We start from the raw sequence: 18,603 nt of genomic DNA on the forward strand, positions 1-18,603 counted from the left end.
TATCTTTAAGAATTTCTGACCCTCTTAATCTAAAATATCTTTGCAAGTATTCTTGGAATCTTTCTTTTATCCCAAGTGTGTAAGCAATGAATATCTAGGACAATGAGAGAATACTTTGTTGGGAATTCATTTATAAATATTTATACAATCATACCAACACTTTAGTAGATATACAACCAGATTCTACCTTGGACCTCATTATTAATTTCCCAGTTGCCTGCACATCCCAGATATGCCTTCACTCCAAACCAAACATTCTTGAGCCCTGAAAATCTAAAGAAGTCATATCTGTAGCCCCCGCAAACACTTACAGAGCCATTTTTATTAAGACTTGAGTTACTGGGAAAGTTTTATTTTATCACTCAGTTATTGTCTTCAGTCTGCCATCCATTCAGAGGTTTTGTTGGCTTTAATTCAATTTTCCACCTTCTGGGCAATCAGTGTTTTGTAGAGTACTTTCCACCCAGACAGATAACAGGATTTGGTGACAGCTTTCAATTTCATTACTACTGAAACTCTTGTAAGTGTAGGATTTCTCTGTTGTAGGCTGGTTTCTGACAATGACTTAGCCTTTTATTTATTGGGCTGTAAAACTGGCCTACCTCTATAAAATAGCACCAATTCTCCCAGTGTGAAAAGCTCCAAAGATATTTATCAACACACATGTAAATAATCTATCTGCGAAGCTACTGCTTTGTCCTAAATCCATTTAATAAAAAGATCCCTGGTCAATGAAGTATCACTCAAATTCCAGTGTTCAAGGTTTCTATCATTCTCCTGAGTAGTCATGATGAAAGAAATCTAGGATGCCAAAGTTTCTTAAGTGTGTGAGAGAAAGTCTCCCATACACAGAGGTGGCCAGGTCAGCTTATTCCTGAGTTGTTGCACGAAACAGAAAACACTGTAGCTAAGCTGGGGTCGTGTCCAGTTTATTGAATTAAAGGCATTCAACCTTATCACAAAATACTAAATAACATTCTATTTTCATGTATGTTCTATACATTTCTATACATTTTATTAATTTAGTATTGATATTCATAGCCAAATGCTGTAACTTACTCATGTTTTGTTCATTCTTTAAGAAATAATTTCATACCATATATCAAAAGCCATAAAAATACTATAATTCTTTGATCATCAGTTCCTCTGTTGGGAATCCAAAATATAGTGAGATCACAATAAAGATATTCAAGGAGCAAGTAGACTGGCTCAAGTATTGGAGCACTTGCCTAGCAAGTGTGAGGCCTGAGTTCAAACCCTACTACTTTCAAGAGAGGGAAAGAGATATTCAGCACAACAGTGGTTAAAACACTACAAATAAAAACATGGGTTGAATAATTGGAAATACCCAGTCAAAAGCATAGTATCCTCATTTTACAGGATGTTATACAGAGGCATAAGGGGGAGAGTCTTATATAATCCATTGCCACATAAATATTTATTGATTGTGTTCTTGTACCAGATTCTGAAAGTATGTTGATGAGCAAATTCATTGAGTTCATTCTGCTTAGAGACTTGCAGGGGAGTTAACTATTTGTGAAATTAACATGCTACTTCTGTAGGCCATTGTTTGGGAAAGGCAGTTTAATTGTTTCCAAATTTGCTTTCAATACCTGACAAACTTGGATTTGAAGCTGAGTCACTCAACATGCAGGATTGATAACCTTGATATTGAGTTCATCTGTGGAGGAATATTTGAGCAGCTTGTAGGTAGAGAATGATTCTCAAAGCATTTTATTGATGTAGTGATTCCAGTGATCCATAGTCAGATCTGTTAGGATTTCTGACATATAACATTTTCAGCGCAATTCTTCCCCCCCACCCTTCCCCCCAACTTATCCCCTCTCTCCTTCCCTTCCTCTTTTCCTCCCTCCCTCCCTTTCTCCTTCCTTCCTTTCCTTCTTTCCTTTCTCTCTTAAGTAAATGTCTAGAGTAATAATATTTCTCAAATATTTGTTTTAATCCTGTGTGCTGGAAACAATATGAATAATTAATGAACAATTGTATCATATTTCATGAAACTATAGCAATGCTAAATTAGTTGCAGCAAACAAATAATACACTAGAATTACTTGCACTGTTCTGTTGTAATCTCTATGATGTTCCCTCTTCAAAGTTTAATGAGTTCTCGCTGTGACAAAGGACAACATTTGGAACTCAAAGAAAATCTGCTTTGGACCTAATTTGCTTGCATGTGTGGATGCAAAAGTTAGGGGATGATATGGCCATAAATTTCATGGTTTGGGTATTTTTCTTAGCCATATATTGGTATAATTGACTATTTTAGACCCAAAAAAAGTTTTTCTAAACTGGACTCTTCCATTCATTGATTGTTCTTCAAAGTTATGAATCACTAACCATCCCTGAGTTCTTGGCCTTTTATTTTTATATAAAAGGTCTAATTCTCTTCCTCATTGCAACTTAAAACATGTTATTTCTTGTTCTGGTTATAAAAGCAATTGCTGCTCATTCTTACTTAGTTATTAGCATCACCTCCCTTCTTTTGATAAAAGTATTAGGAGGAAGCACTTGCTTTAGGCTTATATAAGTGTATAATAAGATCAAGCATGCCTTCCACAAATACACAAAACACAAGGCTTGGTCAACTATCAGCAGGGCCATCCCCTCACCAGCTGATCCTGGATCTCTGGGCTCATGTTTCTGGGCAGACCATCGGAAGCAACACAGCTGTGCTTAGAGGCAAATATCAAGATTCCAACCTTCTCCCACAACTTCAGGATGTTTTTCCTAGAATGCATCAGAGAAACCAAATTGTTGCGTCTAAAATTCCCTTCAGGGCTTCTGAGGATTTTCCTTTGAAAATGGATCTTTCCATTTCTCCTCTTTCCTCTCTAATATACCAGAGTAGGTGGTATTTAAAATGTCTCATCAGCCTTCAGTAATTAAGTCTGTACAGGAAACAGACTGCACATTTGAAGACAACTTGGCCTGGCCAGTGTAAACACTCAAACCCTGGAGAGGTGACTTGGTAGAAAGGGGGTTTCTGTGGGGTTTGCTTTCAGGGATTTGTATTTCCATTTATGGAAGGTTCCACGTTCTGCAGTTCTATCTTCCCAATTAGCACTTGGACATCTCCATAGAATCAGATACCTAAACTCATGTTCTATTCCATGAACTTTAGAAAATGAAGTAAAACCTTTCTTCCAACAAAATGAAAAGATAGAACATTGGCATAAACAAGTCAGAAACATATTCTCTCTCTTTTTATCTCTTTTACCTAATGTATGAGTTCTAAGCTCAACCAAAAGTCAAAGTCTTCAGCTCCCTAGTGATAACAGTTTAAATAACTTTTCTGTAAGAAGGAAAAGTAATCTTCTTCAGATCCTTCCTTCCCAACACTCTGTTATTCCACCTGCCCTGAGGAAACAAGGACAAGACACTGTGTCAGATGGCACTCACTTTGGATATTTTTAATTCATGTATGAATATATATGCACACATGTATAGAATGTCTTAAATTTTATAAAAAGAAATCACCTAAGAATGCTTTTGAGCTTAAAAAAAATTCTTCTTAGCATAGCATCTTGCCCTAATATCATTCAAAGATAATATGGAAACACTAGCCTCATTCTTTATAGTTTATGCATAATATTCCATATGGCATAGTTGTTGCAAATGTCACCTTATGGATGGGCATTCAAAAGATTTCTATGTTGTGTTGTTCCAAAGAGTCCTGCAAGGGCACACTTGAAAATAAACCCCATGTACACTTTAATTTGTATTCATGGGCTAGAGTCCCAAAAGTGATTACTGGCTGAATCCTATATAGATTAGAATTCTTCTACAGGTATTGACAAATTCATATCTAGAAAAATGTAATTTATTCTTTCTCTAACAAGTATAAGATTATCTCCCAACACTTTTTAATGTATTTTCATGTTATTGGAATTAATTTTAACTCATCTAATAGATAGAATGTTGTTTAATTTGTACTTCTGTAACTATGGCTAGCCCTGTCTTCAAATATATATTATTAAATAGTTGTGATGTTTGATGAATTCTGTGTTCATATTCTTTATCCATTTTCCTCCCTCCCTCCTCCCTTTCTCTCTCCTTCCCTTCCTTCCTTCCTTCTTTCCTCCCTTCTTCCCTCCCTCCCTCCCTCCCTCTCTCCCTCCCTTCCTCCCTTCCTCCTTCCCTCCCTCCCTCCCTTCCTTCCTTCCTTCCTTCCTTCCTTCCTTCCTTCCTTCCTTCCTTCCTTCCTTCCTTCCTTCCTTCCTTCCTTCCTTCCTGACCTGGGCACAAGGCTATCTCTTCACCACTTGAGTTGCAGCAACTTTTTGGTGGTTAATTAGATATAAAAGTTTCTTAGACTTTCCTGCCCAGGCTGGCTTTGAACCACAATCCTCAGAGTTCTTCCTCCTGTGTAGCTAGGATTACAGGCATAAGCCACTGGGGCACCTGGCTTTTCTTTGTCTTCTTCTTTTTTAAGTATCTTCTTTATAGCTGGGGTACTAAGTCATTGTTTCTTATATGAGTTGAAAACATTTTGTGTGGGAAGGGCTTAGCACATAGTAGTTTTGCTTTAAAAGTATGGTTAGTTTTATGTAAATGTTACCTAATTCCATCTTTATTGCTTCTGAGCTTACTGTCTTGCCTCTTTTACCCAAATTTATAGAGACAATTTAATATACATTGTCATCCAATGTTCTTATTCCTCAGGATTTGTTTTTCTATCAGTAATGTGACTTGAACTCAAGGCCTAGGTGTTGTCCTTTTGCTTTTTTTTTTTTTTCCTTAAGGCTTGTGCTCTACTACTTGAGAGCCATAGTTTCACTTCTAGCTTCTTGATAGTTAAGTGGAGATAAGAGTCTCACAGACTTTTCTGCAGGGGCTGGCTTTGATCCTCAGATTTCAGCTTCCTGAGTAGCTAGGATGACAAGCATGGATCATTAGCCAGTGGCACCCAGCAGAAATTGTTTTAATATTTAACTCTCTCAAGAATTTGCTTCTATACACTGTGTAAAATAGGATCCTAGCAGACTTTTCTTTTCCATGCAAAGCAAAAAGCCTGATAACATTTACTGAGTAATGCCATTTGTTGATTCATACACGATTTTTCTTTTTCATCAAGACTATTCATTATAGCAAAGCGTTATTGAAATTAGAATAATTAGTTCACAGTACTCTTTTTATACTTTCCCATCTGTGTCAATGATTTCTTTGTGCTTGTGTTAGTAGCAATTAGCTTTCTACTTGGTTACAGTATTCTAAAGAATGTTTTAATATTTGGTAGCACAAAATGTCCTCACAGGCTCTTAGAATGTCTTAGAATGGATATTCTTTGATATAGAACTTAGAGTGATTTTTCCTAGGGGCCCCCCTGACCCTGTCCAGCTTCTGTAGGAAGATTGTAGCACTTAGATTTGGTGCCTATTTTGTCCTTTGTTTCTTTACCACAAGAATAATCATTTTTCCATAAGTTTTGATCCCCTAGGCATAAGGATGATTAGCATTTTCTGTTCCGAGGATACAAAATATAACCCCTATATACACATAACCCTGAATGAAAAACTTTCAGATATTTAGAATTGTTGGTTTCCAACTCTTGTATTTTTTCTTAACAATATGCAGCTTCTGTTTCTTCAAAGAAAACACCTTAGCCTTTTCATTAGTTCAGCACACATTATTTTCCTGCATTCTGATGGTGTTTTAAATGTCTAGCAGTCTTTGCTTATCACTTCTTGCTGCTGATGTTGTTTTGCTTTGCATTGTTTCTCCGTTTTGCACAGGGTATTAGTTTTCATTGCTCTGAAGGCCTAATATGTTTTTTCTGCAACCATAGATAGGCTTTTAGTCACAGATGCAGTCCATATGCTGATTGCTTCCCAATTTCCTTTGCAAAGAGGAATTGAGTACTGGTTTTGATATGCTTAGCTCAAGACAGGCATATCCGAGTATAAGTTTTGCTTCTATATGAGTCCTTATTAGATCCCTCCTACCTTATATTCCCAAACTGTGCTTTTGACTTATGGATCCTCACCTTGCAATGAGCTTAAGGTGTAAACTGAAAACTTAAGGGTAACAGAGGGTTGATCCTCAATCAGGAAGGTGTTAAAAGCAGAGGAGGGCTATCATCCATGAGTGCAGTGAAGAATCCACTCACACTGGCCTTGGAAGTGAATTCTGGCCTTCTGTAAGGCTCACTTGTAGGAATACCACCTAACTACTGGCCTCATTTGGAATTAAACTATCTTTTGTGTCCCTTCCCTGTACTACCACTATGAAGTTAAAATTCAGAGGCCCACAAAGCTTCAATACAATAATGCCTTTCATTTTCTTTATCAAATGCTTTGAGTTGCAAGAATGTTTTTAACTTTTAAAGTATATCAAATGTTTTAATGGAAGCGTGTCCTTCTCCTTGGAGACTTCTAATGAATTCTGAAACAAATCATCACCTGCCTCAGAGCCTCAAGAGGTTTTACAGAAATGTTCGTTCGGATGCAGAGGGGCTGAGGAAGTAGGTTTTACATTTCTAAGAAGTTGCTGTCAATGCCACTATCAGGAGCTGTGCAAGATACACTTGGAGGAGAAAGGTTTTCATGACCTTCTGGGCTTTTTGTAAAGTTTGTTTAGTGTTTTGTTTCTGAACTCCACAAAATGTAACATTTCAAATATCTGTTCTTCGTGGACTCATTCATTTTTCACATCAAACATTTCATGCACCATGAAAACCTATATTATTTCTTCAAAGTGCTTATAAATAATGTTTATTTTTAAAACTCCACTGGCTTTTCGAGTATCAGCAGTTGCTAGCTGAGACAAGATGCAAAATAATATATACCCTAGATAGGCAGTCAGTTTCTGCTGTGATCTGAGGGTAGCAAGTTGAGTGTCTATCTTGTCCAGGACAGAATTGTTTAGTGTTAACACAGTTCTACTATGTCTGTATGCATGCGTGGGCATGTGTGTGTTTGTGTGTACGTGTGAAAGTATGCGTGTGTGCATATGTGTGCATGTGTGCATGTACTGGTACTGGGGCTTGAACTCAGTGCCTGGGCACTGTCCCTTAACTTTTTCACTCAAGGCAGGTGTACTACCTCTTTAACCATGCTTCCATTTTGGGGGTTCTGATGGTTAATTGAAGATGAAAGTCTCACGGTCGGTCTTTTCTACCTGGGCTGGCTTCTTCTAAACATGATTCTCTGATCACAGCCTCCTAAATTAGGATTACACTGGTGTGCAGTTTGAAAGTCTCACTTCTTAGGAATCCTCTGAGTTCTGCAAAAACTAGGAGAGTTAGCAGCATTAGAAAAACTTTTTTAGTATCTTAGGCAAGTTAAAGGCTCCCAAATTGACTATTTTGAAAAGCACAGTCCTCAATCATTTTTCCTTAGTCATTTCTCATATGGGGAGGGTAAAACTGTCCTATGCACCTTAACCATAGGCATAAAGTGACATGCCCAGGTTACATTACACTAACTCTTTTACTCATGCCAAATTCTCAATGGCACCTGCTTCCTAAAACAGAGGAATAGTTATTCAATTGGATTTTGGCAATATTGTACTTTAAGGCTTCTATTAAAATCAAAATAAGAAAAATCCTTTCCTTTCTTTTATTCTTTAAAACTGGATACACCAGAAATTAATGAGATGTATTTTAGATATCCTGCCTTCAGAGTTGAAGCTCTTCATGCGTAACTTCAAGAAACATTAGCCATGTTATTGGCGATTTTCATAGACAATAATCATGTCACCAGTGATGATATTTATGATATTTGAAACAAATTTGATGCCATCTAGGCTCCATAGAGAAAGCCTTTAAACCAAATAACTCCCTAAACTAGAAGTAATACAAAACCTCCTCTTTCTAGCTAGATAGTGAGATAAATGACACAAATTCATTCTAATTGGATCCAGAAATCCCTGGGCATTTGGCAATTAGTAGTAGCAATTGTTCCATTAATAATGTATAATATTCTTAATGCCAAGTGTGTTATGTGCTATTAAGCAAGAAAGTTCTGAAAAAGTCTTGGTTTAGAAACAAAGAACACGCTTGAGTGCGGTAAAATATCAGTGCAGAGTTGTGAAGAGCGGGAGGTCCATGTAGATTTTGCAATGGCTGAAATCAAACTGAACTCCCAGAACATGAAGAATGGATCTGGAGCTGAATTCTGCTTATAATCATTGACTCAAAAAAAGGGTCTTGTGCCACAACCAAGTAGTAGGCATTAGATATGGGTCATCAATTTTCACTGGAATGGTGGCAATGTCAGTTAGCATTTGTCAAACCCCTAAATACCTTGTAGTAAAATATTATAACAGACTGGAAATGTTGGCCTTGGAAACACTTGGAGAAGTATGCATGTAGAACTGGAAAATTGCCTGAGAAACTTGATGAACAGAGAGCCATGCAGAGAGGCTCCTGAGTTTGAAACTTGTTCCAAATTAGATGTATTGCAATCCCCAGGCTGTGTTTTGCAATTCAAATATACCAGTTCTTCCATGGAGCCCCTGTGGGCTCCCCAGTCATGGGGTCCTTTGAATGTCACATATAAATGAAAATCTTTGTTCTCCGAAGCATGAAGCTGAAGTAAGTTTGGGTAGAAAAGGAGGCATGTGGGTACATTGGAGAGCTGTGCTTTGGTAGTAAATTCAAACTTAAAAAAAATCCCAAAGTGAACATTCCAGATTAAAGTTGGTAATTTAGTACTGCCCAGCAATCTGTCTTTCTACATTATTGAAAATAGAAGAGCCATCAAACTTTATTAGATGTTAGAAAAGGCTGTTTTAGGAAAGTCATGGAGATGGGGATCTCCCAATCTCTGTTTACCATTGGCCAATTCTGTTGGACTCCAACTACTTCCTATGAGCAAAAAAGAATGTTACTCTGTCTTACAAATTCTTCTTTCATGTTCTTTCAAATGGATCACAGAAAATTTCTTTGTTCTTTATATTTATCAGTTGTTTCAGTTCTTAGATGAAAATCCCACAGATTTTTAGTACCAAGGCATCTGGAGGCTATAGCCAGATCACATCCTTGAACGTATCTTTGTTAAGGTGACAGTTTTAGAGATAGGGGTGACCCATTTTTTTTTATGAAAAAAAAGAAGCAGCTTCTCTCAAAAGTTTAATTTTCAGCCCATTGCTGTGACATTTAGCTAAGAAATTTGCCAGTGCATAGAGTAAGGGGACAATTTGTGTGTTATTTAAAGTCCTTGCAGAAGCAACTTTGCTGACATCACCCGTTAGTTTGCTTCCCAAACCTCACTTGGCCCATTAGAGGTGTCACTTGGGATATCACCAGCACTGAGAGTCCTCTCCTCCCATCTCTCTTCCCAGCTAGCCTGAAAGTGGAGGCTATCTGTGTTGTTTTTAGCATAATAGCACTTATCACTTTGTTTTGTCTGTCTCTTCACTTAGCCTCCAGGGAGTGGCTCTTTCATGTCTATATATCCCCAGTTCCAGATGCATTTCAATCTTTGTTGAGGGAAAGGTAGGAATGGCAGGCCTTGGATGAAGGCTCTTGAGTTGAATTGAGTAGCACAGGCACACCCATTAGTATCAGTGGGGTGGGATCTAGTGCAGGTGATGTAATAGAACTTGACAGGGTAGTTAAATATTGACAGGCAGGAGGAAGCATACAGCATTGCTGACAGAGAAGGAAGTAAGGGCTTGTGGTGGCTGTCACATCAGAAAGCTGTGGCTGAAAGTGGCTGCATTGGCTCTGGGGACCCAGCTGAGGTCACTTGGGGCACTGGAAGCTCGCTTCAGGAAAGGTAAGCTCTGGAGCCTGTTTGGGAAGATGATACATTGGTGTGAATGAAAGCATCCCCAGAGCCTGTGGATTGGGGATGGCTTATATCCCAGATACTGCTGGCTGCTCACTTCTGTACAGCTCTACTCTCCCTCACCTAAGACAAGCATGAATTCTTCTCTGCCCACATGATCTGTGCTTTACTGTCAGTTCTTAAATGACTAGTTGGTGTTGCTGCATGTGTGCCATTCTTAATGCTTAGGTGGGGGGTTTGCTCATATGAATTCATGTATAAGCACTCTTTGATGGTAATGATTAGAGACATGTATATAGCATGTGTGAATTAGGAGGTCATAAACAAATTTGCTGCTACCTGAGGCAGGGTTGGGCAGGAGAGAGAGAGAGAGAGAGAGAGAGAGAGAGAGAGAGAGAGAGAGAGAGAGAGAGAGAGAGAGACATTAGGCCATGTTGCAGCTCTAATACAAAATGAGGGAGCAGGCAGAGGTGAGTTCAAGGAGGATATTGGGTAAGTGAGAAAATGCCAACAGTAGACAGAGAAATTGCTTAAGCAAGTCCAGCCTTGCATTTAGAGCAGGACGTATGTCACCTTGAGTGGGGAAAGGCTCCATTTGACTTAGAAAGACTTTAATCAGCTGGCTCTGCTCAGGTGAGCTTCTTAGAAAAGAAGAATCAATGTCTTACTCATAATGAAATAGTCACATGCAGCCCAAAGAAGGAACCTGGGCTGTCTCTTTTCTCTTTTTTGATAAGAAGAAAATGCTGAGGGAGAGCTGGGCTGTGCAAAGATGTATGGAGAGCAGGTCTTTTTCAGAGTTTTTCTTGACTCATGACTGCTCTGGGAGCATTGTTTCTTTATCTACCAAATGGACATCAGAGGCTGCCTAGCCCAGAACAGTTTACCCACAAAGAGTACTTCCCCTTTTCCACTTTCAATAGCTTCATTCTATTTTATCTTCTCCAAATAATAACCTTAGGAAGTTATAATATACATATCATATTTTTATCTGTCCATTTAAAGTGTGCTAGTCAAGCTAGCAGAGAAGGCACAGCTCCATAGTCTCAGCTACACAGGGGCTAAGGTGGGAGGATGACTTGCATCCAGGAAATCAATTTTACTCTGTCGAGCACAGTGAGACCCCGTTGCAGAGTAAAACAAAACAACCATAGGTATAAACAAATGTGCGCTAGTTGGTGAGTTTTAGTACAGTCACAGAGCTGGGCAATCATCGCCATAATCACTTTTAGAACATTTTTTGCCATTCCCAAAAGAAATCTCATGTCTCTATATCCAGTCATTTCTCATTTTCTCAGGAGGTCCCCAGCACTACGTTTCTCTAGTCTACTTTCTGTGTGTTGTGGAAATTTCATGTAAATGGAATCAAACAATATGTGATGGTTTGTGACTTCTTTTACTCACTATAGTATTTTCAACTTCATTTTCAAACTACAAAATGATATTCCATTTAAAGCTATAAAACATTAGTTTACCCATTTATCAGTTGATGGACATTTAGTTATTTTCCATTTTTTGTCTATTATGCACTCTGATATGATGAGAGTCATATAAAAGTTTTGTAGTAGACAAGTTTATTTCATCTTTTTTTTTTTTCGGTTGTAGGGCTTGAACTCAGAGCCTAGGCCCTGTACCTGAACCTCTTTTGCTCAAGGATAGCACTCTATCATTTTGAGTCTCATCTTCACTTTTGGTTTACTGGTGGTTAATTGGAGATAAGAGTCTCCTGAGTCCTTTTTTCCTGGGCTGGCTTTGAACCCCAATCCTCAGATCACAGCCTCCTGAGTAACTAGGTTACAGGCTTGGCCATTAGCATTTGGCTTTTATTTCATCTTCTTAATATCACTTTCACACTGTATTATTTCACTCCATCTACCTTCCTTATGGGAGTCATAGTAGACAATACTGGGTGAATCAGCTTTTACTCAGTGCAAATGGAAGGAAATGTCAAAAACAGTACTACTGTGCTTGAGAAAATAGCAGTACATAAATGAACCTAGGGCAATATTTTCTTTAACAATCTCACACGTAAGTCTTATGCCAAAGTGATGAAACCAGCTTCTTCTACTAGCCTGTAGGTATGTATATGTCCTCACCATTATTCACATTATCACAGAACCACCATACTGCTATCTTTGTGAGTTTGTTTAGTCTTTGCAGAAATAATCATAATTGGCTTTACTGAGTAGGAAAACAGGAGCAGCATGTGGGAGAGAGAGGGTTGCAAAACCAAATGTGTAGCTAGCCCAGGAAAATAACATGATGAGTGACATGGAAGGCTAAGGTAAACATCCAGGTGAACATAATGATATGTTCTAAGTAACCTATGGCCGCATGGTCAGGTATAAATTAGAGAGTGGTGAAGACTGTGGCAAACCACAGTCAGCTCATCTAAGAAAGGCAGAAAGCATGCACACTTTAGCTGATTATAATCATGTATATTCATGGACTTACCTGATCATGCCTTCTATTTCTCAAGACAACCATTTAGAACTAATATTTTAAATCTTCCTTATGAGACAAATGAAATTTGCCAGCAAACTATATTTACCTCTGGGAGTTTAATTTGTGGCCTTTCAAGTTAAATAAATCATGTTATTTAGCTACCATGAGATTTCAGTGTTCATTTCAATATTGGCTCCTACTAATTGCATTATTCCTGGTTATCATTTCCTGGACTTTCAAATTTTTACTTATTTGGAAAATGAAGGGATTGGATGAAAGGTGCTCAGCTAGTATGTAGCTGAGCCTCAAATGTCCTGGAGTTACAGGGGTATTGTTCCATTCAGGGGAAGGTCTCTGATCAAAATGGTGTTGCCAATGGACTGCATCATGCACAGAAGCACAAAGTTCCAGTTGGTACTCATTGGGAGTCAGGGATGTCCCATTAATCTCTGCCTCCTTTCCATCTCCTGCAATGCAGATGTGCAGGTAACAAATTGCTCAGCTCTTGTCTGAAAAGTTCTCTTATTTGCCTTGTGTTTTGAAACAGTCTCATTTTTTTTTCAAATTTTTATTATCAAACTAATGTACAGAGAGGTTACAGTTTCATATGTAAGGCATTAGATACATTCCTTGTACTGTTTGCTACCTCGTCCCTCATTCCACCCTTCCTGGTCCCCATTTCCCTTTCCCCCCATGAGGTGTTCAGTTCACTTACACCAAACAGTTTTTCAAGTATTGCTTTTGTAGTTGTTTGTCTTTTTTTACCCTGTGTCTCTCGATTTTGTTGCTCCCGTTCAATTTTCTAGTTCTAATACCAGTATACACAGTTTCCAATATACTCAGATAAGATTACAGAGATAGTGTAGGTACAACCACAGGAAGGTGATACAAGAACATCATCAATTGTAGAAGCTACAGATACACATGGGATGTTGAAAGTACTTACAACTGTGATATAACAATTGTTTCCATAACATGGAGTTTATTTCACTTAGCATCATTTTATGTGATCATAAGGGTATAGCTATTGGGCTCTTGTGATCCTCTGCTGTGACTTGCCTAAACCTGTGCTAATTATTCCCAATAAGGGAGACCATAGAGTCCATGTTTCTTTGGGTCTGGCTCACTTCACTTAGTATAATTTTTTCCAAGTCCTTCCATTTCCTTACAAATGGGACAATGTCATTCTTTCTGATAGAGGCATAAAATTCCACTGTGTATATGTACCACATTTTCCTGATCCATTCATCTACTGAGGGGCATCTGGGTTGGTTCCAGATTCTAGCTATGACAAATTGCGCTGCAATGAACATTGTTGTGCTGGTGGCTTTACTGTGATTTTGTTTGTGGTTTTTTGGATAGATACCCAAAAGTGGGGTTGCTGGGTCATAGGGGAGTTCTATATTTAGCCTTCTGTGGAATCTCCATACTGCTTGCCAGAGTGGCTGAACCAGTTTACATTCCCACCAACAATGAAGTAGGGTTCCCTTTTGGCCACATACCCTCCAACAGTTGTTATTGTTAGTTTTCTTGATGTATGATATTCTTACTGGGGTGAGATGGAATCTCAATGTTGTTTTGATTTGCATTTCTTTTATGGCCAGTGATGTAGAGCACTTTTTCATATGTCTCTTGGCCATTCTCATTTCCACATCAGAGAAGTCTCTTTGTAAGTCTTTAGCCCACTTGATGAGGGGGCTATTGGTTCTTTGCGGTTTTGTTTTAGAGGAAGGTAATTTTTTTAGTTCTGCATATATTTTAGATATGAGGCCTTTGTCCATTGAATGGCTGGTAAAGATCTTCTCCCAGTCTGTGGGCTTTCTGTTTGTCTTGCGAGCTATGTCCTTTGCCGTGCAGAAGCTCTGTAGTTTGATGCAGTCCCATTTGTCCAACCTTTCTTTGATTTGCAGCCTTTCTGGGTCTTTGTTAAGGGATTTCCATCCTGTGCCAAGGAGCCCAAGTGTTTCTCCTACTCCTTCCTTTAGTGTTTTCAGGGTGTCTATTTTGATTTTGAGGTCTTTAATGCATTTGGAATTGATTTTGGTGTAGGGTGATATATAAGGATCTAGTTTTAGTTTGTTGCATGTGTTGAACCAGTTTTGCCAGCACCATTTGTTAAAGAGGCTATCTTTCTTCCAAACTATTGTTTTAGCTCCTTTATCAAAGATTAAGTAGGTTCTGTGGGTTCATTTCTGGGTCTTCAATTCTTTTCCATTGATCTTCAGGTCTGTTCCGGTGCCAATACCAAGCTGTTTTTATTACTATAGCTTTATAATACAGCTTGAAGTTGGGTATTGTAATTCCTCCAGCACTGTTCTTTCTGCTTAGGATTGTTTATGCTATTCTATGTCTTTTATTGTTCCATATGAATTTCTGGATTGCTTCTTCTATTTCATTAAAAAATGGTGTTGGGATATTAATGGGTATTGCATTGAATTTGTAGATAGCCTTTGGCAATATTGCCATTTTGATTATATTAATCCTCCCAATCCAGGAGCATGGGAGGTTTTTCCATTTCCTTAGTTCTGACTTAATTTCGTTTTTCAAGCTTTTAAAGTTCTTCTCAAAGAGGTCTTTCACTTCTTTGGTTAAGGTTATTCCTAGGTATTTTATGTTTTTTGTGCTATTGCAAAAGGAGTTGCTTTCCCGATTTCAGCCTCAGTCTTCAGATCATTAGCATAGAGAAAGGCCGTTGATTTTTGAGGGTTTATTTTATATTCTGCAACTTTGCCAAAGTTTTGGATCAGCTCTAGTAGCTTGAGGGTAGAGTCTATGGAGTTCTTTAGGTATAGAATCATGTCATCTGCGAAGAGAGAAAGTTTAACTTCATCTCTTCCTATTTGGATCCCCTTTATATTTTCTTCTTGCCTAATTGCTCTGGCTAGGAATTCTAGTACTATGTTGAAGAGCAGGGGAGAGAGTGGACATCCCTGTCTTGTTCCTGATTTCAAAGGGAATGGCTTTAGTTTTTCCCCATTTAGAGTTATGCTTGCTGTTGGTTTGTCATAAACTGCCTTGATTATATTCAGGAATGTTCCCTGGAATCCCAGTTTTTCCAGGGATTTTAGCATAAATGGGTGCTGGATTTTATCGAACGCTTTTTCTGCATCCAGAGATAAAACCATGCGGTTCTTTACCTTCCTCCGGTTGATGTGGTGGATTACATTAATTGACTTGTGTATATTAAAACAACTTTGCATCCCTGGAATGAATCCAGTTTGATCGTGGTGTATGATTTTTTTGATGACCTGTTGAAGTCGATTGGCCAGAATTTTATTGAGAATTTTTGCGTCTATGTTCCTCAGGGAAATCAGTCTATAGTCCTCTTTCTGTGATGAGTCCCTGCCTGGTTTTGGGATGAGGGTTATACTGGCTTCATAGAATGTGTCTGGTAGTGAACGTTCTCTTTCAATTTCATTGAAGAGTTTGAGAAATATTGGTGTGAGTTCTGTTATGAAGGCCTTGTAGAATTCTGCAGTGAATCTGTCTGGACCTGGGCTTTTCTTGGATGGGAGATCATTTATTGTCATTTCTATTTCAATACTGGATATGGGTAACAGTCTCATTTTTTAACCTGGGCTGGCCTTGAATTTAGGATTTTTCATCCTCTGCCTCTCATGCATTGGCATTTCAGGCATGCAACTCCGTGCACAACTTGTTTTCAGTTTTTTCAGTGGTATTTTCTCTGCTCTGGGTGAACAAGGCTTTCTTCTTTTAAAAATTTTTATTCTTTCATCAGGACAAAGTGTTCAAAATTTCATTATCTTTTTATTGACCTGCAACCCTTAGATTTGTCTTTTTATATAATATGATCTCAGACTTACCTACTGTATGTATATTATAAACACCAAGGGAAAAGGAGTCCTTTAGTTTTGTTTTTCAAGACTTTTATGGAGAAGTATTTCCCATACAATCTGCCCCAAACTACAGAGACCACAGCTTATCAAAAATAAAAAAATAAACAAAACTGTATGCTTGCTCTGTGCTGGCACATGCCACCCAGTTTCACTTGAATGGACTACAGAAGACCCTTGATCAGGTTAAAATATACCCTTGAGTTCCCAGTTCACCCTGTGGTCCTTCTATTTTCTCATTCAGAGGGTGCTTGAGAGCAACTCATTATTATTGAGACCCACATGTCTTTATTTAGGTGCAGCCCTGTGGTTGAAGCGTCTAATTACTACATACCTGGGTTCAGTGTGCATTTTATTCCTTTTACAATTTGCTTCTCCAAGCTGCCCCAGGAGATGGAACACAGCTATTGTCCTTATTTGAGAGTTAACGAAACTGAGGTTTCGTGCTTGTTCAAAGTATCAGGGTTGATTAGCTACAGAACTGGAATCAAAGCACCCATCACCCAAGGTACCTGTCAATCAATTATCCACAAAAACAGTTCTTATCTAGGATAAGTAAATTATTGGAGCTTGGAGCTAGGTCAAAGAAACCCTATGTGACAGCTTCTAATATCATCCTCTGAGAAATGGGCAGTTATAGAGAGCAGTTTAAATTTTATGTCGCATATATTTAAGTGAAGTAGGTCTCAACATTTTATTTACTCTCTCTCTCTTTCTCTCTCTCTCTCTGAACTCAGGCAGGTTGTCCTTATAAACCTCTTATCTAAAAATCATCATCGGGGCTGGGGATATAGCCTAGTGGCAAGAGTGCCTGCCTTGGATACACGAGGCCCTAGGTTCGATTCCCCAGCACCACATATACAGAAAACGGCCAGAAGCGGTGCTGTGGCTCAAGTGGCAGAGTGCTAGCCTTGAGCTGGAAGAAGCCAGGGACAGTGCTCAGGCCCTGAGTCCAAGGCCCAGGACTGGCCAAAAAAAAAAAAACACAAAAAAAAAATCATCATCATCTTTCTTTCTCTCTCTCTTTCATTTCTGTCAATAGTAGGATTTGAAATCATCATTCTTACTCTGCTGATGTTTCATGCCCCTACCCTGGCTTTTTCCTGGTTAACTTGAGAGTCTTGAGGAATTCTCAGCCCAGACTGGCTTCAAACCTTGGTCTTCCAGGTCTCAGTCTCCTGAGTAGCTAGGATGGCAGGTGGAAACCAGTGTCACTGGACTTGGAAATATCCCAAAGATAATCGGTGAGATTGATTTCCTTACATGTATTTCATCAGTCAATTACCCTGTTTGAAATTTTCTTCAAACAAATTTCTCACACTGCAATTTACATTTATTTCCCTCTACTTCTTTTCTTCCAATTTGAAATGTTGAACAGCTGGCATCATTCACAACCTAATAATTCTTTCACCATTATGGTCTACTCAACCCCCTCCAATCTGGCCTTCTTCTCCAGGCAAAAATCATACTGAGGCTATTTAGCCTCTGCTCTCAGGTCCTATTTTTCCATCTTTTGTTCTATAATGTGGTTCTTCTCTCAATCCTTCTACTGGATGCCCAGGAGGACAATAGCTCTCTCATCTTAAAAATACATGGAGGCCTCTCCAATGAGAGGTCACTAACCCTGAGGCTCCCATCCCAACCCCTCCAATTACCATACTTCTCACATTGTGCTGGGTGTTGGCTCTCTGCTGGGAAGGACACCTGCCATCGTTCTGGGCTCTTCTCAGGAGGTTGGCAGATTGACCTACTGAGCTCACCAAATCAACCTAGGAAAGTGTGTCGAGGCTTGATTACAAGCTGTGACATCTTTAGGAGTGCTGCAGGCTTACCTTTGTGGGAGACAAGGACATGTTTTGGAGGTGGGGCAACCAAGGTTAAAAGGAAATTGTTCTGGGAGGTTGTGGAAAATCATGAGAAGCTAGGAGAGCAGTTGGCCCTTGTGGGCTGATCTGAACCCACTTCCAACTGTCAGATACTGATAATTGGAACAACCAGAGGGGTCAAATCGAAGAGAATTTGTGATGCTTTAAAGAAAGGAACAAAGCAAAATACAATAATAGCTATTCTGTCTTTAAAACATACTCTCTGAAGCAAAAAACATATAGACTCGTAATTCAGATGAAAGAGTAAGAAGAAAAGTGCTTTTTACTTTTAAGCAACATTTTTTAAAAAAATGTTATATCTGGCAAACTTTTTGGGGAAACTTGTATTTCTCACTCTGATTATAAACATTGTCTTATACTCAGATGCCTACAAAACGAAATGCTTGGCATGGAAAAGAGTTTTATAAAATGAAAAGATGCTGTGCTTGGAAGCTTCCTTTCCTTAAACTTAAAGTTGCATGTTGCTTTGGAAGTAGGATTTTCTCTAGGAGACACTCATTGGTTAGGGGCTAAAGTATTTCTCACACAAAGCTTAGGATGTGAGTCCAGGCTGAGCCAAGCAGCTTGTAAAATCCTGCATGCCATGGCTATTTCAACATAAACCAAGTGATTTTCTTTTTTCAAAATGCCTAAACATATTATTTTCAACACCAGAGCCAATCAGGG

The 18,603-nt window shown here is 38.7% G+C and overlaps 1 protein-coding gene across 2 annotated transcripts in view; it reads left to right on the forward strand.

Annotated features, from left to right (window-relative positions):
* Positions 1 to 18,603, forward strand: part of Nckap5 (NCK associated protein 5) — a 786,161-nt gene that overhangs the window by 130,072 nt on the left and 637,486 nt on the right. The gene's annotated exons all lie outside the window — the stretch shown is intronic.

This window comes from Perognathus longimembris, chromosome 4 (genome assembly GCF_023159225.1).
Source record: "Perognathus longimembris pacificus isolate PPM17 chromosome 4, ASM2315922v1, whole genome shotgun sequence".
Lineage (NCBI taxonomy): Eukaryota > Metazoa > Chordata > Mammalia > Rodentia > Heteromyidae > Perognathus > Perognathus longimembris.